Below are 12664 nucleotides of genomic sequence, written 5' to 3' on the forward strand. Positions count from 1 at the left end.
CAAATCAAGATTTAAAAGCATCTTTGCACCCTGAACACTTGCATTAATCCTGTGTGTAGACATGGTTGGCTTGCAATCATTACAGCTTTATTTAGCTTCCCTAGATCTACCCAAAGACAGTATTTCCTTCTTCCTTGTCAAAAACGGTGGAAATATCCACTCAGGAGATATTATTTATTTGATAGAAATGTTCGGAGCAGATCTTTAAGCTCTGGTGATGCCTCATTTCTACAGAAATTGACAGCCAACTCAGAGTTTATTGCCTGGTTATCACACTAGGTCAAATTCTAACTCTGAATAAAACACTTCGCACAGCTATAACTACTCTCCGAACTACCTTGTGTAATTGATTAAACTTGAATCCATGTTATGGGAGTGTTTTACAATGTGGAAGCATTTTTGCTTGTTCAACGCAGCCAATACAAACTTACCCCCTGTAGGAATATACACGTCAGGGAATCCAGCAGTATGAGTCAAAAATCACATTTGCATGCAGGCAGCCAAGCACAAACAAGATTTGTTTCCTCAGATGGTTTATGAGATACAGTCTTGATTGAGTAAGTGACAACCTTCTAAAGCATTGATTTGAACAGTATGGAGACTCCGGTGCACATATCCAACATTAAATCTAAAAGCTTGCAGCCACCTTCTGAATGCATCAGAAATATTAACAGCATAGCTCGCTCCCAGCACACTGTACTCAGGATTTCTATCTACATCAAAACACTAGTCCAGGGACTAGTAATTTCATACTCCTGCTGTTCACATGGAGGTCTATGGCAGTCTTTATTAAAGCGTCCAAGCAGCTTGCAGCATGCCAGCGAGCCCTTCTCCGGGACAGGCAGCACAGGCTGCGTGGGCTTGTACAGCCTCGCTGCCCTGGGAAAGTTTTCCTTTTGCTCTGGGAGTTTGCTCACCTCTGGCTGTTTTCACGGTCCATAGCCAAGGTCTTTTTTTGTCTCAGGCTATCTGAAGGGCACCCTCTTCTGTCCGGCACCCAAATTGCACCACCACACTGATTTTCCCAGATGATGTTTCTTGATTCTGCAAATGAGAACTGCAGCACTGGTGTTTTTCTGTGAGATTAGTAATACCACGATCCATCCCACTCCATGACGGGATAGAAGACTGTTCTACATATGTTAATGAAGACAACAGGTGTAAAGAAAAAATCAGAATATTACATGGAAAAGCAGGACAATTTACAATGGATAGGATTGATGGAAAGAACTATTTTTCCAGTGGTAATGCAGGCAGCTGAGTTATAAGGACTACAATGAATGTTATTCACTGCATAATTCTCTGAAGAGCTGTCCTTGCCGAGTAAATGCAAGAAGTTTACTGTTTTTTTCTGGGTGGATTGTCTCAAACTCCGAGCTTTCATTAGAGCAGTCCAGGACCAGGAATTGCTTCTATCATCTGCTCCAGAAGGAGGCTGTTCTGATTGGTTTTGTCAAAGCTTTAAGGACACGGCGTCTGTCCCGGTTCACATCCATCCCTGCAGTATTGATTTAACTGAAACAAACAAACAAAACCTTTAATTTAAACTACTTCATTTTCAGGTGGTTTTTTAAGTGGCTATCCTAAGAAAACAAGGCTTCTGTGGCTACCCTGTATCTCTGCTGACTCCTGATAATGGTGGAAACAACTGGCCCATTTCAGAGAAATCTGACAGATGGACCAAGCTCTCAAACATAGTAAGCTCCTACAAACTTTCTGACAATAGGCAGCTGGATGGAAGAGCCTAATAGAAAGGGCACCTTAATTAGTGCTCCCACTCAGCATGAGTCCACAGTCTGTTCAGATCGCAGCCAGCCATGCCACGTGCCATCCCACGTGCTCAGTGGCTGCAAGGAAAGAGGAGAGGGAATGGAGGGGAGGTCAGAGGAGATATGGAGGAGGAAGAAGCTGGACGACCACAGGGATATGGAATAAAAATCACCAGGAAAGGAGATTTCATTAGGTCAACTAACAGATCAACTTATTTTATCTCTCCTTTGTGGCTCATAGTGTTTTAGAGCCATGTTATTTGGATTGACTTTGGCAGCAGGTAACTAGAGGATCAAAATGCTGTCTATCCATCTGTTGTGTCAATTACTGTAATTTCTTCCCCTGTGTGTTGTTTATATCATGTTTAGATGTTATTTTGAGATGTTTTGTCAATAAACATGGCAATAACTACCAGGGCATGCAGATCTTCACTACTGTGAAATAGGAAAATAAAGCTAAAATGACGTGTTTGGTAATGTTTAGTGAACTAAGAGATGGCTCTTTTAAACATAGGTTTTTTATTAATTGCTTGAGTGCTGTATAATGACTGCTTGGAGAATAAATATCTGGTCAATGGTTTATCAACCTTAGTATCGTTCAGCTTTTGGGACAGAATAAACCTAGAGAACATTAGTTAAATATTTTTCATTGACCAGGTCATGTCAGGTTTCCATTTTCTCCATGGAAAACAAGAGTTGACCTTCACCTTCATGTCACATATAATGCAGCAAGGCAGCCATGATCGTAGCAAAAGAATTTTACAGGCTTTATGTATTCAAGATTTCTCAACATATCTGTAGGTAATAAGAGATACACTGCTTGTATCAATAAGAGATGCACTGACATACAAATGCATAACCCAAGCACTGATTGAATTTCTACCATACTTTACTCCTACATCCTGTGTAATTTTAGACCAGAAGAATATTTACTTGGATGAGGTATAAAACCAGGTATATCTCTTTTGAACCTGCAATTTTTCATTTTATTACAGCCACCTAATTATGCAGTTAGCGTCAGATTTCTCAGGAGATAAAGAAAAGATCCCTGTGTTTTCCACAATTATAGGAATGAAAAATTTTCCATTAAATATATTTTCTTTTCCATAATTTGTCTTCAGACTAGAAGCCAAAAAAATAAATCAGAATTGTAATTCTACCCTTATGCTTATAAAGGAAATTTGTAAAATGTGGAAAGAGTATTTTTTAATATGAAAGACACAAATTTGTAAAAATGTGTACTGTAGCTAAAGAACCAGCAAAGAGAAGTCTCCTTGCTGTCAGAGCTTAGGCACACCAGCCTCCCCCCCCACCACCCCAACCCTGGCAAATACAGTTGAGGACCTAGAATGAACCTGCAAGTCTGCACTAAACTGCACATATGAGTGGTGCCTGTGAGGTGCTGGAGGGGGAGGAGGAGATGGATGTTCCTTCCCTTGCGAATTTGCTCCTGCATACATAGGGTACTGAACTAACATACGTACACACATATGTCAAGTGTACATTTGCAAAGAGGTATAGAAACCCCCACACTGCTATCCAGTGAAGTACGCAGGTGGCTTTGCTGGGGACCTTCAGGTTGATGGAGCCCAGTAGGCTTCTGCAAAGCACTGCTAGCACTAGGGGCAGAGGAGAATTCATAGCAATGGCCAGCTCTCACTTGCCAGGCACAGTTTAATTAGAGTTCATCTTGGATATCACCATGATGAAGAGGTCCTGCTGGTGCCTGTTGAGCAGCACAGAGTAGCACCGTGGTACAAAAGCAGAGCTTGTGCTGGTTGAAGTCCTGCGGTAACAAAAGTTCAAAAAATTGAAGTTGAATCATTAACAACAAAAAACTCCACTTGCAATTTAAGGCCTTCTGAGTAAGGTTTGGGTTCTGTTCTGATTCAAAAAATAGAGATTCAAGCTACTTTTTGGTTCAGGTCCAGGGTTCTGGTTCTGCTTTCCAGCAGTAACAACATATGTTGGTCATCAACCCAGAGACAGACCAGGCTATAGACTGGGAAAATTTGGATGCCCTTAATGAACAGAACAATAAAATGGAATGAAACGTGGTAGTGTACATGCTCTGTCATGCTGCTGGTGAGCAACAAGAAGAATCTTCGTGATGAGCTGGGGGCTGGAAATACCAGAAGAAAAGAAACACGTAAGACAGTCGCAGAAAACTGTCAGCAAACTGTCAGCCACTCAAACTAGGAGGCAAAATGTGCATAGCTGTGAAAAAGGCAAGTATCACGAAGAATGTAAAAGGGAGGTGTTTCCAGCAAAGATACCTGAATATTACTATTTTTAAAATTGCTGAACTTTCATCTCAAATGCTGAATACACTCTGTGTACTCTTCAGGAGAGATGAATGCACACTAGACCATGGCTACTCAGATGATAAAGAGAGCACAGAGCCCCTCTCTGACATATGACTGAAAGAGTGCAGTGTACTTAGTCTGCAAAAATGAAGGTTGCCAGGGAAAATGACCACACAGAAATCAGATGGTAAATGACACTTTGGAGAAAGAGAGACAACTTATAGGACAGGGGTTTTTATAAGAAATGTAAAATGGTATAAATGGATCATTACTATATTATTTAACCTAGGAAATAGAAAAATATTTTTAATCCACAGAAAGTTTTGAGGCTCTGGGACAGCTTTTCAATGGGAGTAACGGTAACAAAAAAACTAAGTAATTTCAAGATGAAGATTAATAAATTTGTAAAGGAAAGGACAATATATGTGGTGAGCCGCATTAGGGATAGAGTAGCAAAGTTGTCCCAGGAAGCCCTTGCCAGGCCTATGTTCATATCAACGGCCTCAGAGAAACAGGAGCTCTGACTGGTACAAGGGTGCTGTAAAAAGTTCTGAAACATGACTTTGGAAATCCAGATATCACCATTATTAATTATTTCACTGCTGCTAATTTTAGTGGAAATCTTTCTGGCAAGTCTGGCTTATGTCAGTGATGTATTTTCTTCTAAAGTGGAAGACTGAGTTGTCTCTGAGCTATCGAAGCTTCTATTTTCTTAACACTCCTCGTCTTGCGTTTTTTTCATTTTCATTTACTTACCTTCTGGACATGCCATCTTCAGTTAAAAGTTTTCCCATTGAAGGGTAAGGTTTCTCTGAGCTCTTATTTTCTCTCTTTAGAATTTTTCTGACTTCAGAAATTTTCAGATAAATTCTTCATATCTTTTCAGATTCATCACTGTCAGTGTGGCTTAGTGGAGCCACATATTCTCTTTTACATAAAATTATAAACTATAACTATATTCATGCATAGTTTTAAAGCAGAGATTCAAAGATATTGTCTTTACTGCCACTGCTCTAATTGCTCCAAGAATAACTTTATAATATCTGTAATCCCAGTAGGCAGTAGTACAGAAAGGAAAGCCATAGAAGCTTTGTTTTTCAAAACCTGTCATGTACTGTAAGCAGTGATGAATCCAGATACAGAATATCAAAAGACACACACAGTGTTCCCCTTCATTAAACAAGCATTTGATTTTAAAACATGTATTGGCTGCCAACTACAAATACACTGTTTTCTAGATCAAAGACTCTCTGTGAGGTACAAAATCATTGATGGTGGTTGTCATCACAGCACTGGATATGCATATTCTTTCAGGATACTTTAAACAGGTGCAGCCAAGTGTATAACCAGGCAGCAGAAGCAGACCAGCTTGTAAAAGGAGAATTCTTGGCAAGAAAAATTAACCTATCTATCTGAGCTCCATGCTGCTGCTATTGGGATACTTGCAGTACCTGTCTGTGTATAAGTAGGTGATTTATGCATCCACTGCATTGCAGTGCACAGCATAAATGTATCTGCAGATTTGAAAGAAGCAAAGGGAGTAGATGGTGATGCTGAAAATGACTCACTGGATTTCAGGCGAGCAGCTGTGGTGCTGAGTAGGCACAACAGTTGAAGAACAGAACAGGGATTATCCAGCCTGCACCCTCCCTGCAGGAAGACAGGCAGTGAGGGCTGGGGCTGAGGAAGGCAATCCAAGTAGGAAAATCAGGGGGATTTTGAGGTGAGACAAAACCGCTGAGGTCTCACTGTTACTCTGCTGTTACCAACTGTCTTTGAAACAAGGCTAGAAATGGCCCATGTAAAGGATGACAACCACCCTGCTGATATGAGCTGGCTTGTCAGCCTGAGTTGGCAGGAGTTTCTACAGTTAATATAGCAGTTACTGCTTTCCTGATGACCTCTGTAGATGTCAGCAATGACACTTCTTCCTATTCAACATGCATTGATAAAACCACAGGCAATGGCACATTAAAAAAAAAAAAAAATTAAAATGTCTTTAATACAAAATAATAAAGCATTTTTACAAGTTTTGAAATGCCAGGATTAGGATTGCCTGTGATGCCTTAATTTCCACTTGCTGTGCATATTTATATTAATATAGCCTCTAATTAAATGATCATATAACCCCCACAATGCTTAGTGCACATGGTAAGTGTGGCAACTGAGCGTGTTTTCTGCAGCATCCTTTCTTGCTTGCTGTAGAGATGGAAAACTACGTGGTTAATTAGTCTGAAGACTACAAGAAGAGAAAGGAGAGTCCCATGATGTAAAATCACATACTGCTGCACTGATGAGAGTTGTTTCAAAAGCTGTTCCCGGTTGCCTTTTCACTGTTAATCTGTGCATCAGTCGTCATCGCGCCAGCCATACTGCACGTGGCTGGGGGTCCTGGCTCATTTAGAAATACTGGTTCTTCTTTGACACTTGGCATCTGGAAGGTTTCAAGTTGCAAACATGGGGTGACACAGCTTAGGCTTCTGCAAGGTGAAAGATGTGTTCATAATTAGGTAACAAACTGATACTCAAAAGCAAGCTGACTGACTGTGACATACACTCAGCAATAACATAGGGGCTGCGTCTCAAACCCTTAGGAGGAAATGCAGTATCAAATGCTTCCTCACAAATAAGCACCACCCTTTTTTCTCCTCAATGCAGCATGAGCCTTGTGAAGAAATAGCATGACTGTGCAATTAAAAACTATATCATATGGGTAAAGGCAATTGCCCTATTACAACATGAGCAATGCTTTGTGTAATTTTTTGTGCTTAACTTTGCAATATTAGTAATTTTCTTTCAACAATATTTGCAAGTGTGTTTTATTAGCTTACATGAAAAGTACTAAAGAATTACAAAATAATGTTATAATCTCAGTCTGAAGTAGAGGAAGAAAATTCAATTTCTTTCAGGACATATCCATTAGGATCAGAAACTGATGATAGAGTTTAAGGTTATCTAGTTATGCCAAGAATATACAAATCACATTTCCTTGAACAAAGCAGGGATCAATCTTCAACTGCCAAAGCAGAAGCCAGTAACGAGTTAGTTGGGATGTAGCGGATGACTGTGTATTGATGGTATGATCAATATTAGCAATTACCAGGACTTACTACAGGAGATTTATAACAAGTATTTACATTTTCAGGTCCGCCGCAGTTTGGCCATATTATCTGATATTATAGTATACTTTAAACCAGCTGCCTACAGATTTATTCTCACACTGTATTTTAAAATTTTTATACTTTGTCAGTCATACCTGGAACTCTGAACCAATGCTGAGATTTTGATCTCTTTTTGGAAAGGACCATACTTTTACTATGTATTTGTACTATAAAACACTGCTGCTTTCTTGACACTACAACAATATAAGTAAACTAATAGGTATCACCAGAAAAAGAGAAATACAGTAAATCACTTTTACTTTAAATCACTTATCAAAGCTTAATGAACAAGTTATCAGTGGAATTTTCTAAGGATTACAGAAGTTAGGTTTTTTCCAAGGAAATTAAGAAAAATTAGCAATTATTGGGACTAATCATATTCAGTGGAATTATACTGATATAAATGAGATGGTTATCAGGCCAACAGATAATAAATTATTCTTTGTTTACTAACATTAATTCTTACAGTATTACAAATAGAAATGATACCCACATTTTACAAGTGTAGAGAGAAAGAGCAAGCAAGCAATTTGCCCCAGCAATCAAACAAATACTACAATCAGAAGTACAGAAGCTCAGCTGCTGCAAATAATATGCAAAATGTAAACATGAATATATATATATATATATGAACATTCTGCTCTATTTAGGAGTATATTATCTATATTCATTCAGAACATCAGAAGCATTTTTAATCTCAGCTTGAGTCTTTGCAGTAAATTGTTACTGTAATAAGAATTAAATTTCCATTTTAATTTATGTCAAATAAATTGTTTGAGAGAGGCCTCACCCCTATGGGTTGAAAAACATTGTATTAATAATTGTTCAGATGGCAATTATACATACGCTATGCTTAAAACTTTTTTGTGAAGCCTCTTATTTATGCTTTGAAACCAATTTTTAAGCAAACCACATGTGAGTTGGTGCCAACAGAAAAGCAGTTTGTTTTAGAATATGTGAGCCAATGAAGAAATGTGTATCATTCTTCCAAACCAAGTGAATTACTAACACCCACAAATTTAAGGAAGTCAAAACACGAGTGTCAGTATGAATAGGCAGAAAAGGCATTGAAAGGGCTGAAAGAACCAAGCAGCAAGAGAAAATTAGCACAGAGGTAGAAAGCTAAGAGGAGTTGGGTGGATGAAGACTGAAGAAATAAAACTGGCAGTCAAGTGATATTTGAATAAGCCATTTAGGAAATGTCATGGTTTAACCCCAGCCAGCAACTGAGCACCACGCAGCCAGTCTATCACTCCCTCTCCTCAACTGGACAGGAGAGAGAAAATATAATGAAAGGCTCGTGGGTCAAGATAAGGACAGGGAGATCACTCAGCAATTACTGTCACAGGCAAAACAGACTCAACTTGGGGAAATTAATTTAATTTATTACCAATCCAATCAGAGCAGGGTAATGAGAAATAAAACTAAATCTTAAAACACCTTCCCCCAACCCCTCCTTTCTTCCCGGGCTCAACTCCATTCCCAATTTCTCTACCTCCCCCCGCTCCAGCAGCACAGATGGACGGGGAATGAGGGTTACGGTCAGTTCATCACACCTTGTCTCTGCCGCTCCTTCCTCCTCAGGGGCAGGACTCCTCACACTCTTCCCCTGCTCCAACGTGGGGTCCCTCCCACAGGAGACAGGCCTCCACGAACTTCTCCAACGTGAGTCCTTCCCACAAGCTGCAGTTCCTCATGAACTGCTCCAGTGTAGGTCCCCCTGTGGGGTCACAAGTCCTGCCAGCAAACCTGCTCCAGTGTGGGCTCCTTTCTCCACAGATCCACAGGTCCTGCCAGGAGCCTGCTCCAGCATGGGCTTCCCATGGGGTCACAGTTTCCTTCGGGTGCATCCACCTGTTCCAGTGTGTGGTCCTCCACGGGCTGCAGGTGGGCATCTGCTCCACCATGGACCTCCATGGGCTGCAGGGGGACAGCCTGCCTCACCATGGTCTTCCCCACGGGCTGCAGGGGAATCTCTGCTCCGGCGCCTGGAGCATCTCCTCCCCCTCCTTCTTCACTGACCTTGGTGTCTGCAGGGTTGTTTCTCTCACATAATCTCACTCCTCTTTTTGGCTGCAGTTTCTCTTGTGCAGGTTTTGGTTTTTTCTTTCACTTCTTAAATACGTTATCCCAGAGGCGCTACCACTATCACCGATGGGCTTGGGCTTGGCCTTGGCCGGCGGCGGGTCCGACTTGGAGTCGGCTGGTATTGGCTCTGTCGGCCATAGGGGAAGCTTCTAGCAGCTTCTCACAGAAGCCACCCCTGTAGCCCCTCCCACTACCAAAACCTTGCCCTGCAGACCCAATATACGAAAATAAGTAAAAGTGAGAAAGATCATTGGGGTATTAAAAAGAAAACAGGAAAAATTATGAAATTAAAATCTCTGTTTTCTTATGTACTTTCTAACTGGGCCTGAGAGGCAAAACATAATATCATGTTAAAGGTAGAACGTATTTTGGATTCAGCTCATTGTCAACATGATTTATGAGACAAAGACCAGATACTAAGGGTGAATAAATAGTAAAGCAAGGTCCTATGGCACTGGAGGCAGAAAGGAAAGTGGGGAGCTGCACAAGATAATATCACAGTGACGGATGAATGCAGATACATTCTGTTTTATTTTAGTATTCATTCAATTCTAAGATAAATATGAGTTTCAAAATGCAGCAAATTGCATACATAAAGGATAAGCAAAGAAACATTGCCATAAGAAGATTTTACGTTTATCTGAAGAAGTGAACTGCAAATTCAACATTAAAATTCTGTATATTTCACTAATATATCTCCATCAGCTATGGAAAAAGAAACATTTATCATGCTAGATATTAAAATGCATACTTTAGTGTTCTTCTTACATCATATATAAACTAGCTTCATTCTATTGCTTCCTCAGTTTATGACAGCCCAGTTAACAGACAAATTCTTCAGATTATGGACCTGCCTAGCTGTGGGCAGTTATTTAGTAAATGGCAAGCTAGCAAATAGCTGCATATCCCAAATATATAAACATTTAACCCCCCTCCTTGTTTCTAGATGGAGAGATGTAATTTATAGTGTGGTTAACTCTACATACACAAAAGATAGGTCTGCACAGTAGCCAAGGAATACGATTGTCATACTTTCTGGTAGTTTAGGGTTTGAATATCCACAGCAGTGAAGTTGCAGCAGCACAGACTTCACCCTCATGGAGCAGAGGACATTTACTCAGGCCAGTTATCACACTGCCCACCTGTATTGCAATAGGCAACTAATTTGGGTTAGGGATGCTGACATCTGCTGCAATCACATCTTTCAATGACCTCTAGATATGTCTTCAAAAAAACCCTAAGGGTCTCTAAGGCAGGTACCTGAGAAGACCAAGAAGGACTTGTGAGTAGTATGAGTGAGAATGATAAAAGGGTAATTTGTAGTTCATGTTCTAAATGCTTCACTTGTTCTAGCTTCTTAAGTTATTCAGCAGACTTAACAGAACTTTTACATTTGGAGTTTGCTTTTCAGGTGTGTAAATTCTGCTTGGAACAAAGTTTGTAACGTTAAAGCTTTACTAAGTAATCCCATAAGGATAACTTTGAAAAGAAGCGTCTGTAAGGAAACAGAATGGAGACATTTAGTCTGAGCTAAAAATACATACTCACTGTGTAGCCTGGTGTACAATGTTAACTTCAGGTGGTGGAAGAGGGAAAATAAAATCTCAGGGGCAACTATATTTATGGACTGGGACTTCTATTCAGAAAAACACATGATAAAACAGTTTTAAGCCTTGGAGAATTGCCTACCTTTGAATTTCTAAGTAGGAAACCTTACAAGGATGTAGAAAGGCCTGCAACAGAAGGAAGATAAAGTAAATTAGACACCTCCCTAACAAAAACCTGATATTGGTTAAATTGTTCAAAAATAATAATAATGTTTAAAAATCACTGAGAATCCTATGGTACATGTTAAATGATCCATGACAAGAGGGCAGGTAGTTTAATGGAATGAATAGTCTGTCTTATAGTGTCCTGGTTTCAGCTGGGATAGAGTTAATTTTCTTCCTAGTAGCTGGCATAGTGCTGTTTTGAGTTCAGTATGAGAAAAATGTTGATAACACACTGATGTTTTCAGTGTTACTAAGTACTGTTTATACTAAGTCAAGGATTTTTCAGCTTCTCATGCCCAGCCAGCAAGAAGGCTGGAGGGGCACAAGAAGCTGGGAGGGGACACAGCCAGGGCACCTGACCCAAACTGGCCAAAGGGGTATTCCATACCATGTGACGTCATGCCCAGTATGTAAACTGGGGGGAGTTGGCCTGCGGGGGGGATCGCTGCTTGGAAACTAACTGGGCATCAGTCGGTGAGTGGTGAGCAATCGCATTGTGCATCACTTGTTTTGTATATTCCAATCCTTTTATTATTATTATTATTGTCGTTTTATTATTGCTGCTATTATCATTACTAGCTTCTTTCTTTCTGTTCCACTAAGCTGTTCTTACCTCAACCCATGATTTTTACCTTTTTTTTTTCCCTGATTCTCTCCCCCATCCCACTGGGTGAGCAGGGAGTGAGTGAGCAACTGCATGGTGCTTAGTTACTGGCTGGGGTTAAACCACAACATATAGTCAACACTATATATGACAAAGAAATCTATAACCCATCTTATTCTGCTACACAAACTACAAAGGTGGATATATACTCTTATTTTTAGGAAACCTAATACAAAGTAAATAAAAACCTTCTTTAAAGGAGACTGGCAAAGTAAATAGAGAGAGATAACTAAATATTTAATCTTTTCAAAGATAGTACAACATGAGGGCTTATTATGAAAAGGACACAATTAGTTCTTTTATTTAAAATTAAATATAAAACAAAGGTATTATATTCAGGAAGGGAGAGAATAAATTTCAGAGGAAAGCTCAGAAGAAAAAGACAAGTGATTAAATTGGATGTTAGGTGTAAAAGAAGCAAGGACAGTAAATGGCCATCTAGGAGATGAAAATATTCCCAGACATCTCTCAACAAAATTACTGATGGGATGAATACTCTTACAAGGTAATAATTGCACTCAGGGTTCTTTGTTCACAGAAGTAGAAAAACTAACTTGTTTTTTCTTTTAACCATATGCTTTTTGCTAATATTTTACATTGTTTGTCTCTGTAGTGCCCTATTCTTTCAAGCAATATTTAGATGAAAGTTACTTCTAATTCCAAGGTATTCACAGAATCACAGAATCCCAGAACAACTGAAGTTGGAAGGGGCCTCCGAAGGTCATCTGGTCCATCCCCCTTGCTCAGCCAGGGCCACCTAGAGCCAGTTGCCTACGACCATGTCCAGACAGCTTTTGAATATCTGTCTCCAAGGATGGAGACTCTACAACACCCCTGAGCAACCTGTGCCAGTGCTCTGTCACTCTCACAGTAAAAAAGTGTTTCCTGATGTTCAAAGGGAACC

The sequence above is a fragment of the Aquila chrysaetos genome, chromosome 3, assembly GCF_900496995.4.
Source record: "Aquila chrysaetos chrysaetos chromosome 3, bAquChr1.4, whole genome shotgun sequence".
In the NCBI taxonomy this organism is placed as follows: Eukaryota; Metazoa; Chordata; class Aves; order Accipitriformes; family Accipitridae; genus Aquila; species Aquila chrysaetos.